Source organism: Passer domesticus, chromosome 2, assembly GCF_036417665.1.
Source record: "Passer domesticus isolate bPasDom1 chromosome 2, bPasDom1.hap1, whole genome shotgun sequence".
NCBI lineage: Eukaryota > Metazoa > Chordata > Aves > Passeriformes > Passeridae > Passer > Passer domesticus.
This window is the reverse complement of record NC_087475.1, coordinates 55,457,046-55,470,243: the sequence shown is the minus strand read 5'-3', so window position 1 is coordinate 55,470,243 and position 13,198 is coordinate 55,457,046.

Below are 13,198 nucleotides of genomic sequence, written 5' to 3'. Positions count from 1 at the left end.
TTAACAGGAAACAACTGAGAACATCCTTTCCCAGAGAGAGCTGTAAATTCTCTAGGCTTGGTTTTGTTTCCTGACAGCAGTATGGCTAAACCATGTTTTATATATACCAGTATGTCTTTACTTACAAATACTGGTAGCATTTTTATGAAATGTACCCAATGTGGTCAACACCTATTGATTCTTTTCATCTTTTCCATCTTTTCTCCATCACAACTCAGCCCTAGATCCAGAACCGCTTAGTCTCGAATTAAAATCTATTAATGAAGTTTTCTAAAATAGTGCTTTGACTAATAGCAAAAAAAAAAAGAGCTCTTATTTAGAGCCACTACTGTATGAAAGTGCATGCTTACTACCCATCCCCACATTAAAGAGATTATACAAATATTGAGGCTTTATATTCATACAGACTTCAAGAGTTTGCTCCCTATTTCAGGTTCATAAAAAGATTAGACTTTGTTTTGGCATATTTCTCTCATGTGTTTTGTGAGATAATCTAAGATCAGTTGGGATTCCAAGGTAAGCACAGATAATTGCTCTGGGGCAGACATTCTCTCAAGCAAGCCTTGTAATGTTTAATTTCCTTGTCCTGTAGGCATGTAAGAACCAAGTCTCGGTTCCTGTTTCAAGAGTTACCAAATTAAATTTTCATGAGCTTTTACCAGTATAAGATTGCAATTATCCAGGCTTCAGCCAGTGTTTTCATTGCTGTATGGCTTTTGGACAATTTTTTTTTTTTCTTCTAGGTTGTAATAGTACATAGTTTCCTTTCACTGCTATAATGCTTAAGAAAATATTTTTCTCTGCTAGTCATAACAGCTGACAGGTACTGATATGAGTTCATAACTGGTTTTGAACAAAGCAAAGAGGAGAATATTTTCATGTGTTGCTTGTAAATGTTGTAAATGGTAATGAATAGCACTCTTTATAAAGGGAATAATAGCTGTTTGTGCCTATAATGATAACTCAAGGCAGTTATTTTTAAATTACTTGGATTTTGTCTGCCTCAGTTAAAACCAGGAAAAAGTAGGTTTATCTTTTTATTTCAGGAAGGTCTATGTGCTCTTTTTTGCAATATATCTTTTTCAGCATGCACCAAACACATTGCATAACTGGCATACATTTCCCTCTGTAGGCATCACAGCAAGGAAAATGACATGAAATAAGGCAAGGAATAAGGCATGAAATACTGCTTTTTGAAATGAAGAATATAACATAAATGGTAAAAAAATGTTAAATTTCTCTGGTTATACATTCCACTCTGTTAAAAGTAAGGACAATATAAATGTGTATCTTATGTACATTGTGCTGAGTATACAGGACCACAATGAAATTAGACTGGCACCAAGTATATTTTTAATATAGATTATGATAAAAAACTGGACAGAGGTTGTTGCAAACAGAAAAGAACACAATCAATTTAGTATGTTTCCATTGAATGATATATTTGAAAGATTTTCTTCTCAGAAATGCATTATTTCAGTGCTGTCTCTGATGAAATGATTATTTTAACTCATTCTGAAGATTCTTCCATTAGATTTTTCTGTCTCTTTTGCTATTTTTCAGCCTATCAATCTCAAATTATAGTTCAAGATAATTTAGTTTTATTAGCTATTTCTATCATACAGAAAACTGCAGTGGCATGGCATAGAACACAGGACACACATTTTGTTAATGGGTAAAATATATTTTCTTTAATAGTTTCTTGGGAAAATTTATCTAAAAAAGTAAATGCTTAATGTTAGAAAGAAAAATTAATTTTAGAGGATAAGGTTGTGTCTGAACTGAAGTCTTAAGTTGTACGACAAAATTGTGCATTAAATTCAATTTAAAGAAACAGAAGAGTAACCTTATAAGTCATTTTGTGGAATTGTTGGTTTTTTCAAATGTCAGTAGTATTTTATTATTAAAAATCAATGCATTTTGAAGGAACAGCTGGAAGTGTGCCTGCAGTGTGAGATTTTATGTTTCTCTAATTCTAAAGGAATAAATTTTCAATTGTTCTTGTAATTTTATCTGGATCTCAGAACAAAAAAAAATATATTTCTCACTTTTCTACTTTAAATTTCTTATTTAAGTGTCAGAGACACTGAGCTACCTAAATAATGCTTTGCTGTTAATTTTACTTAATATGCCAAATCAGTTTAATTACAGTTTCTATAAATAATCTATGCAAAATACTTGCCTGGACAGAATGCACTTTTCCTTCTCTGTGAGGCACATTTTAGTACTTAAAAGCATTAGAACAGATGTTAGGTGCCTCCTAAACTTGTTTTCAGTTTTCTTTTATTTATATGTTAATGAGAATTTAATTACTTCATGAATACTTAAACAACCTGAGGGTGCCTGATATCATTAGCTTGAACATGACAAGCACCTCAAGTGACCACATGGGAAGAATAAAATTGCTTTTAGTTCACTTGAAGAAAGAAAGATGAATTCATTTCACCCCCTGCTATGTTTTACCTGCCACACAAAACTGAGAAAGCTGTGGGCACTGATTCAGTCTCACCTCGGTGTGACCAAAAGTATCCGAGGGAGGAATATTGCACCAAAGTGCATAAATTCTTCCTTTTCAATTTGCTTCACTGTCCTTTGATAAACAATCAGGGAATGTTTTTTACTCTGTCTTATTTCTTCTTAATAGTTTTTTCTGTCAAGCAAATTTCTGTGTTCTATTCTCATAAAATTATGCACAACATGCCCCACAGAGATCAAATTATCCAGGATGAAAAATAGTATGGAAAGTGTTTAACTGTCTATCAGGAAAATTGTTGCAATAAAATTATTATTTCTGGCTATTGCAAAGTAATAGACAGGTCTGACATTCAGCTATGGAAAGAATAAAGTGGAGAAAAAAAATCCATTAATTTAATGGAATAGGATTTTTAACAGTAGCTCTGTTTTCTGTATGCTTACTATACAGTCTACAGGAACAAAATAATATTTCTGACACTTTTCATACCTTATTCATATGGTCCTCCTTCTCATGATACATACAAGAAAACAGAAAGATAATAAAAGATAACAAGCACTAAAAGCACTAAAAGTTAAAACAATAACAAAAAGCTCGCTCTTTTCAGGGGGTGGAGGGACATTGCCCAGTCTGTTAACTAATTTTTGAAGGGGTTTATTTAATTTTGATTTAGATCATGCAGATACTCTGTCTTCAATAAATTCTACTTCTATAAATGCATAATGGAAGACCATGTCTTAAGTGATGCAGATACTTCCAAAATGTATTATATTATAAAGTTTGACACCTCCTTGGAAGAAACATTTCATTTGTTCATTACTGTATCATATATCCATTTACATTTAGTCTTAATGACGCTGAAAAAGTAGCTCAGCTAGGCATGACAACAAAGTTGGGAATAAAAAAGAATATTCAAGGTCCTACACTGAAAGCTTTGTCTAATCTATTTTTCTCATGGCTGGGCAGGAAATGGAGAATATCAGAGCAGCTTAGGAAAAGAAATCAACCAACATTGAGATGAAAGGGGAGGACCACAAACACACTGTAAAAAGAATGGTGATTTTACTAATAAAAGAATGCAAGTATTTTCCAAAAGTTAAACCCTGCCCCGAGGAGGTCATATTTTTCAGAGAAGCATTGAAGCATCAAGTCTCTCTCTGACCTTTCAGCTTTATAAGAATAATATTCTCTTTTAATTCAAGTGCCTGGAAAAAAACCCAAGAAAACAGTGTGCTAGATACAGAGATGTTTCCTTTGATCATCAGACATGTCCAAGATCTTTAGCTTTTCTTTCCATTTATTTTTTTTTTCCATTATATTGGATGTCTGTTGCACAGGCACTGATATCATGGGTCCACATTAAAGAAAACTTTTGTTAGCTAGGTCGATTAGATGAAAAGTTGTGTGCTTCTGTATGCATACAGAGAAACAGTTACCAAAAAAGAGCAGACTAAAAAAAAAAAAAAAGTGCTGAGGGATAATTTCTGAACATCTCCCAGGAAGTGAATAGCTTCCAGAACTGTCAATCATTTTGAAGCTGCAAGAACTAAAGAAGTCAGAGTAGCAGAAGCACCTGAATATGTTCAAGGCCACTAACATCTACTTCAGGAAAATATTCTGTAGTTCTAACCGCATCCAAGAGACAACAGCTCTACACATTGCCTCTGCAGGCAGGGATTACAGGTACCCATACATGTATGTCTGGTAAAACATAGGACTCACAGAAGTATTTTCCAGCCATTTAGTAAGAAACTAGTGGCACATCTTTGTGACTCTTGTCACCTGAGTAAACTATTGGGGTAGGGTTCTCAGATGATGATCCAGACACATTTCTATGGGTGAGAGGGGTCTGAGCTGTGAAGCAGAGTTACTGTGTAAAGTTGTTTCTATAAACAACAGCAGCTCAATAAGAAGAATAACAGCTTAATTATTATAAGATGTTCCAGTAAACACCGGTTGTGATCTGTCTTCACAGTGGAATCTTCACTCTTGCAAATCCTTTCGTGGCAGATAGTTAGGGAGCAGAAGAAGTGGGCTGCTCCTGCAGGGATGGAGAGCTGGTGGCCAAGGGCAGGGCAATGCCCTCAGTGACAGACAGAACACCCACAGATCTTCCTGAACAACAAGAGCAGAGCAGGTCTGGTGCTAGTAAGCAGGTTCAGTCAGCAGCTAGAAGCATGTTGTCTGGCCAATGCATACGGGGTCCAATGTATATGTAAGGTCCCTGTCAGGATTCAGGTCAGCGTATAAGTAGGGCTCTGTAGGGATCTATTCCTCATACACCCTACATAGTCAATCCAGAACTGTCCTGGCTTTATTAAATACATATGATCTAACATCACATGAAGAATCAAAATCCATAGCCTCACATACAATAAAGATTTATTTTTCAGGATACCAGAGAAGTCACTTTAATTTCCACGTCATAGTGATATGTTGAATTCATATCTCATAGGATCTACACTCTATGGAATGTAGCTCCTTTGCACCATTTCACCTGGAGAAAGGAATCACTCTCACAGGTATAAATATAGCCAGTATTGTTCAGACTTTGGATCATGCCTTTTTTTTTCCAAGGAAGAAAAAGTGATAAAAGTCAATGACAAAATATATCTTTCATAATTAGGGTGTAAATTCAGTCTTATTAACCAAACAACTTTATGTCTTTAAATGAAAATTCAGAATAGCCAGATGAAGGAGAAAATTTTGCAAATATATACATTATTTTATTATATTTACAAAGTGACAAAGATTTTTTCATCACAACAGAAACAACATGTTTATAAATCTCTCTCCTCTACTTACAGTGCAACATGCAGTGCTCCATGAAGTATTCTTTCTATTCCCACTCTGGCTGGGTATTTAGAAGAGATCTGAAACTTCAAAGTCTTGTCCTTCTAAAGCACAAAAACATAACACTTTAGGAAAATTTATGCTAGTAGGATTTGTTTGATCAAAAGTAGTGCTAATCAACCAGAATTCCCTAACAATCAATGAGGAGAAATAAGGACTTGAGGGACAAAATAGCTGCCAAAACAGAGGTTACTGGAGTCACTTAGAGATCCCAGTATTTTCCACATATTTTCAGGCTTTATTTCTGAAGCACACAAGAGACTGTCAGAGAAAAGGGTGTCTGAGCAGCAGTCAAACCTGTTTTGATGTTGCCAGAAATCACCCTGTGACACTTCAACTTCTGTCCATGTTGGGCACAGCAGCCTTCCTGAAAGGTGCAGCAAACACCTACTGGGGTATTACGTGGGGTATTACATGGGGTCCCACATTCAGGTGTACGTGCCTGGCACCAAGGGTTTCTGGCACACTGATGAATACATTAGGAGGGGGGTAGAGATCATCAGGGATGCACAAAAACCAGCACTCGCATCTACCCCAGGGAGAAGTGGGTTTGTTGTGTGATTCTGGGTTGGGGATTAGAAATTTTACCATGAGTTGTAGAAAGGGTTTTAGGATATTGAACCTGAATGTGTAGTTCAATGACTGCTGGTTAATTGCATATTGTTAATAAATCAATAGACCACTTCTATCCTGATTTCTTTCAAGCTGAGTGAATTGAGCTTTTTTTTCCCCTTGCAACTTACAAGCTAAATTATTAATGATTTTCTTAATTAATAATGTAGGTATCTGATATCCATAACAAAATTAAAATTATTTCAACTGAAAAAAGAGCTTGAGAGCTAGAATGTGTCCATTTGAAAACAGAAGCAGGCAGAAATCAAGAAATTAAAGTTACGAAATGTTATAAAATATATGTGAATTTGTAAAATATGACTTCTTTAATTTTCATGTTCTATCCCATTAAGAACAGAGGAAAGGTAAATAAAAAAGCTGTTTAATTATAAAATCCTAACTATCCAGATGTTTAGCTACTTGCAGGTGCTACACTTGTCAGCATTTTTCTCACGTCATTAACAACTCACAATTATTTATTTAAAAAAACATCATTCTTCCCAGGGTCCTGAAATTTCACTTGAGTGACCTTGGACTTCCTCTTGCAATATTTTTGGTACCTATATAAAACAGCAGGAGTGGATAATATTCCAAAGATGGTGCTGATCTAGTCAGTTTTCTAGTGATTTTCCTGATCCAAATAAAGTGCTCTGGTTCCTTGCTGAATAACTTACAATATGGGTGAAGTAGCAGCAGTATTTTATCCACTGTGTTTTAAGTGTGCTAACATGACATGGTATTTTTTATATATAATCACATTATTAATATTTCTTAGTAATATTTCTTTGCTTGGGGCTATGACACTTCATCATCTTTGAAGTTCCAAGAAAATATCCTAATGTCTTTGAAGTCAGCTGAAAAAACATTGATTTTGCAAGGTTTAGGATGACCCATGAAGTCAGCTGAAGCACTGTTCTGCACAAATCCAAATTGCCATGATTTCAGAGAATTTAGATCTCAGTTTTAAAATTTCTGTATCTGACCCTGTGTTACAAAATAGTTCCTTTTGTTGCAGCACTGGTCTTGTCCCTGCATATTTCATCCTATTATAGAGAGATTTATAGTAACATAGCTGCTGCTTACTTAAGGCTGGCTGGGGGCTGAGGTGGGGGGTTGAGAAGTAAGAGGACAGGAGGTGTGGGGGTGTGGGAAAAGGGAAATTAAAAAATTCATCATTGCACTCTCCAACTGAAAAATTTAGGGATTTGATTTGGTTGCTCTCTGCCAAAATTAAAATAAACAAGAAGTCAAATAGATATGAATTTTTTCTCTGTAAGTTGATCACCACTAAAACAGAAAATGACCTCTTTTTCAAATCTATTCTGTGTCCATGAATGTTATTAAGTCCCCATTTTTTGATCATCTGTATAACCATCAGCTGAAATGTATTGCTTCTCCTTTCACCCGTCCACCCTGCTGTCTAGAGGTCAGGGAACTTTCTTGTGAGCTAGAAATTACCTTTTGATCTTTTTGAATAGATCATGGACAAATTCTCTAAGCTAAATGGTAGAGAAAAATCTGGATATTTTACAATCATTTTTATTTCTATAACATAATTGATTTCATGTCATAATTGGCAATACATTCTTCTACATTTTAAAAGAAAAAGAAAACCCAAAGAGAACAACCATGTCAGTAGTTCTTGAAGCAAGTAACTATACTTTACCCATGATGATTGAGTCTATTCTATTCTGTTTTCAAAATAAAAACTTGGCTTCTGCTTATGTGGAGTTTATTAAAATTTTAGGAATTATAATGGCTCTAAAAGTGGTACATGTGCATCCCCTTGCAATATTAACAGAATGCAGTTGACCAGGAGCACTAAGAAATTTCTTTGTCATAACTGTAATACATTTTGCATGAAGCTATTATAATTAAACATTATTATAGCTGCACTAGATTTTACATACTGCTGATTTTGTTTCTGTAATATTGTGATAAAATATTGTCTTTCATTTGAAATAATTCTTGAGAGGCTTATGTTATAATAGCCAAAAAATATAGGTGAAGTTACATGATTCCCTGACATCAGAAATGACATTTAACTTGAAATAATCTGTGTGTAAATGAAAAAAATTAAAAGTTATAAATTTAGGAATTTATTTATAATTATTTTATTGTAATAATGTATGGTCTGTACCCTGACTAGATGATGCTATTTTTTAGAGAAAAAAAAAAAAAACTCAAATAAATTAAAGGAAACATAGAATAAATGTTAAATAAACAGCAAAAACCCCATCAGCTAAGAAGATTCCCACCTGAATGTAAAAGCTTTCTCTTCTCAAATTCAGATTTAGCACCAAAGGAGGAGACTAACTCACTGTAATTTCGGGGGCCTGCAAGAGAGTTACGATGATTTCTGTTTCACAGGAAATCTTCACACTTCAGAAAGTAATAGACAACTTGAAAAATCAGTGTTTAGCTGTACCTTTTCTATTTATCTTAGCATTATGTGTGACAGCCCACTCTTAAGGTCTGGGTCATCTCCTTATTTTAATGCAATGATCAAGATAATTTGTTAAGTTTAAATTTTATGAAAAATCAGGCACTGCCTGCCGCTTGTTTAGCCAAATGTTAACAATCCAAAGAATAAGAGAGGGAAAATCAATTTTCATTAAGTTTTTCTTTCATTTATTTTAGGCATTTAAAAAAAAAAAACAGTAGAGGATATTTTTTCTGTTATATGCACAAGTTGCAGGTAAAAGCAGAAATACTTACAGTTCTATGGAATAGTGGGGTTTTTTACCTCCTTGGGTGTGACATATTTTTATTTAAGTTATCTTCATTGGCTTTCTAAATAAGAGGGAGGACAGTCTGTCAAAAATATAATTTACTCATTTCCAAAGGGAAAAAAAATCTATGCTGAATTTAGATATAGTAGTGGGATTTTTAAAATGCCACACTTAACCACTTTATCTGTTGGGTATTTGAAGTAGTGTATATAGTTCAAAATGGATGGTAATGACAATCAGCAGCAAAATTCTTCATTCAAGAGGCACTGTATCCAGTAATAATCATTTGTCTCCAAAGCACTGATGACTGATACATCTTTGTGGACTGATTCATTCAGTGCTTCAATAATTTTATTGTTATTCTACAATGTTAAGCTTAATTGCAATAATGATATATTAACATGCATTGTTTTTTTATCATATAAATATTTTATGCCTCTGCCACGGAATATCACCATTGACCTGTATTTTTAAGAAAAAGAATCCTTTCTACTGTTCATACTGAATCTTTGAACTAAGATATAATATCTCATATAATTATGAAAATTTAATATCTAGAAATTTTAAGCACATTTTCAAATGCTTTCTGGATATATTTTTTTTAACCCCTAGCCATTAGCTAGACTCCACTTGTAGCATTTTTTGTACTCATGAGTGGACAATAAATATCATATTTGACTTAAGGCTGCAGCTTGTACTTGTGATGATCCATTAGAAAGGGAAAAATAATAACAAAAATTTAAATAATAAAAATTTATAACCACTTACACAAAATAAATGAAAAACAAATGAAGAAAAGCAAAGGCAGTCGATATGCCTAAAAGTTGAATGGAGTTCTGAGAAGTACATGCGCTTGTTTGTGATTTTTCTCTTGTGCCCATGCTGAGATACACCAACCTGAAATCAGACTTCTGTTCAAGGAATTATTGTGAATGTGGAAAAGACGAAGAGGACATCAATTTGTTTAGGATAGATCAGATGCACATCACTGTGCTGTCCTCCAGCTTCTGTTGTGTCTCTTCCATTTTCTTAAAGCTACATAAGACAAAAAGAAGTAATGACATTTTTGACAGTGTAGAAAGGTTCTGGTAGTGGATACCGAAGACATGACAGTGCTGACATTCAGGATTCACTATGGGCACTCATTGAAAAATGTCCAGGTGATAAAAAAAAGAAAGGGAGTACATTAAGAGATCTTTTACTGGCTCAGTAAAATATAAAGACCACTCTTGTGGTAAGTTGTTTTTAAATTTTGGAGAATTTGAATTTTCAAATTAATACGAAAAGACAGATTACTTTTGCTATAACTTCCCTAAACAAAAACAGGGTTTCCACAATTTCATAATATGTAAACAAAAAATAATAATTAGCTGACTACATGTTGTAAGAAACATAAAAAAAAATTAATTATTTTAATTCAATATTATGAAGGAATTTTTTTACCGTGTGGTTTGTGGTGTTGGAACAGGCTGCCCAGAAAGGTCATGGATGAATCATCCTCAGAAATTTTCAAGGCCAGGTTGGATGGAGCTTTGAGTATCCAGGTCTAGTGGAAGGTGTTCCTGCCCATGGCAGGGGGATAGGAAGTAGATGATATTTAAAGTCTCTTACAACTCAAACCCAAGATTCTATGATACTCTGATTTCTTTTAGTTGAATATCTTTATTGGTCAGCCTGAAAGCCCCATAGCAGTGAAAGGTAATGATGAAGCAGCTGTTCTAGGGAGGAAAAAAAGATTAAAAACATTCAAGGAGTAAAAAGATTTCTCGGTAAATCTGTTAAGTAATCTATAGGATACCTAGAGAAAAATGGGAAAATTGCTTTGTTTGGGTTTTTTTTCAACCTGCACTTTGTTTTCAATACATTGTCAATCTTTGTGTGTGTGTTCTGGGGGGAATCCTGAGCAAAAGAAGTGGGATGAATCCTGCTTTCAGCATTACCTCAGTTCTCTCAATTTTCAGTGTCAAAAATATATATATAATTCAAAATTAATAGAAATGGCACCCTCAAATGTATATCAAAACAGACTTAAAATGTGAATTCTTCTCTTCTCTTGGTCCCTGATGACTACAGAAGGAATTTATTTTTAAATGGCCAAACTTCCTTTCAAGGAATCATGCCTTAGTTTCTTAGCACTCAGTCCAGGGACCTGCAATTACTAAAACCCAAGTACCCTCAATATTGGTCACTAGCTAAGGTTTTACAATTTGATTCTATGTTGTAGTCGATCTTTGAAACCTTCCTCAATAAATGTCTCTGAAACAAATTCCTGGTGTCATGGAAAACGATTGAATGAAAAAGAATCAGAATATTAATTTACTCAAATTCAGAATATCTTATTAACCTCTGCTCTTTAAAAGTGCATAAATTAAAAGCAATAAAATTATTCCAAGAATACTATGACAGTATTTTCTAGTATAATGTTTGGGACAAAAATGACTGCTGCTTTCCCTAGAAGCAAAACATGATAAACTAATTCTGACTGCACACTTTTCATCAAGATTTGTATTAGATACTTCTGTTCAGAAATGTAGGACTTCATCTTTCTTCCATGCCTTGCATTGCCTTGGCTTCGTTTTTCTCCCATTCTTCTTTCCCTCTTGTCTCTTGAGTCAGATGGAGTATAGGTTCAGGTACTGCTTTTATACTTGTGAAAATTGCTGGCAATGTTTGCTGTTTCTTTTCTCATTGGAAAAGTATGTGATTCGTAGCATTACAGATCTTATTAACACTTCAATGATAAAAAATATAAAATTTGTAAGTAACTGAAAAATACAGCTACAACTTTTTAGAAGTGCTTTCTGGAAAACTATTTATGTGCTGAGAGTGTTTTAAAGAAGCTTTTAATATACAAAAACTGACAACCATTTGGATAAAAGTGATTAGCATGGATTTGAACTCCTACTTCTGTCATTTTTTTAAAGTGAGACTAGTGTGATATGTATTATAATCAATTTGAAATGATCACACATACTTTCTCATCAATTTGCATTCCAATACTTTGATAAAATAACAAAGTGTATCTGATGTAAACAGCGACTTATAAAATAAAAGAGAATTAACAACTTCTACTCTGAAGACAGAAAGTACAGTTATGGAGCTGCAAATAAAATGACAGACTGTGACATGCTAATTGCTAAATATTTCTTTCTATTTAAATGCAAGCAATGCTAAGAGATGGTTGGTAGTTTCCAGCTGACAGTTCCATTCCATGCTTCATATTTTGTTTTCTGCTCCATCCGTACATTGCTTCTAACCAAGCTATATTTTTCAGTTGTGAGCCCTCGTAAGAGAGCGTAGTCGGAGAAGCAGAATAATGTATTCCATGTATTATATAAATGAAGAATTTTCTAGAGCTCAAGTTTCTCAGAAGGATTGACTTTTGGAGAATAATTATATGCTTAATTCCTGTATCAATAAACAATATTAAGTAGCTTAAGAATTTACTTGGTCCCGCACTGTGAGTGGAGGACTTACAAATCCTTTCTAATTGGTTTGAATTGTGATCTTGTAAGTCACAACTGTGGGTAAGGCAGTCAATCTGGCCACTCCATGGATGTGGTTTCCACTTGCACACTTGGAAAATGTATGTTTTACATAAAATGATAAAGGTATAAATATAAGAATATATCATTTTAGAAGTGAAAGGATAGCTAAATAACAGAAACACCATAAATGTACATGATATGCACAGCAGAACATTTGCAGATATAAAAGTTCTTCAGTGCTTTATGTCTTTGAAAAACTTAAAGAATTTATATATTTTGGTTTCTTAAATACTCTATTGAGAAAAAAAATCAGAACAACAGTTTCTCCATGTTATTGGTTATGATCATTCATCTGGCTTCATCTCATCAGTAATAAAATCTAATGCCCTGAAGGAAATAACACTTCACATATAAGAAGCTGTCCAGCTCTGCAAAATTAATCTGTGGCTCTCAAAATCTTTAAAACCAAAATTAAATGTTTACATTCAAAAATTCTCAGCCTTTATTTTTTTAAGAGGGAAGCAAAGCATTCTCCTTTAATTTTGATTGAAAAGACAACACTTACTATATTTAATATGTCTATTTTGACCTTGCGGACCCAGAGGTATTTTGATGATTATTTACTAAACACTGTGTTGTATCGTGCGGCACACTGCAATATTTTATCAGTTGATCCATTGTCAATTTAACTGTTTTATGTGGAAATACCAGTGTCTTTCCTATATGCTTTTTCCTAAAAGTTTCTCAGGCCTTCAAAATTTAGGTTGCTGAGAGAGAAATATTTCTATACATGACTCTACTTCTCCTCAGTCAAAGTTGTTCTTTCAGTCTGTTAAATTATTTCAGTGAGACTTTGGTTGTCTTTTGTGGGAAAAAAGCAAACCCAAAAACCCTAAAACAAGTAATAAAACCAACCAACTTTCCTCCCCCAAAGACAGCCCACCTTTTGTCCAGATGCCTAATATGAATTACTTTTCTCTTAATAGCACAGAATTGTTATGGACAGACAGGAAAATTTCTATTGATTTTACCTAGTTGTA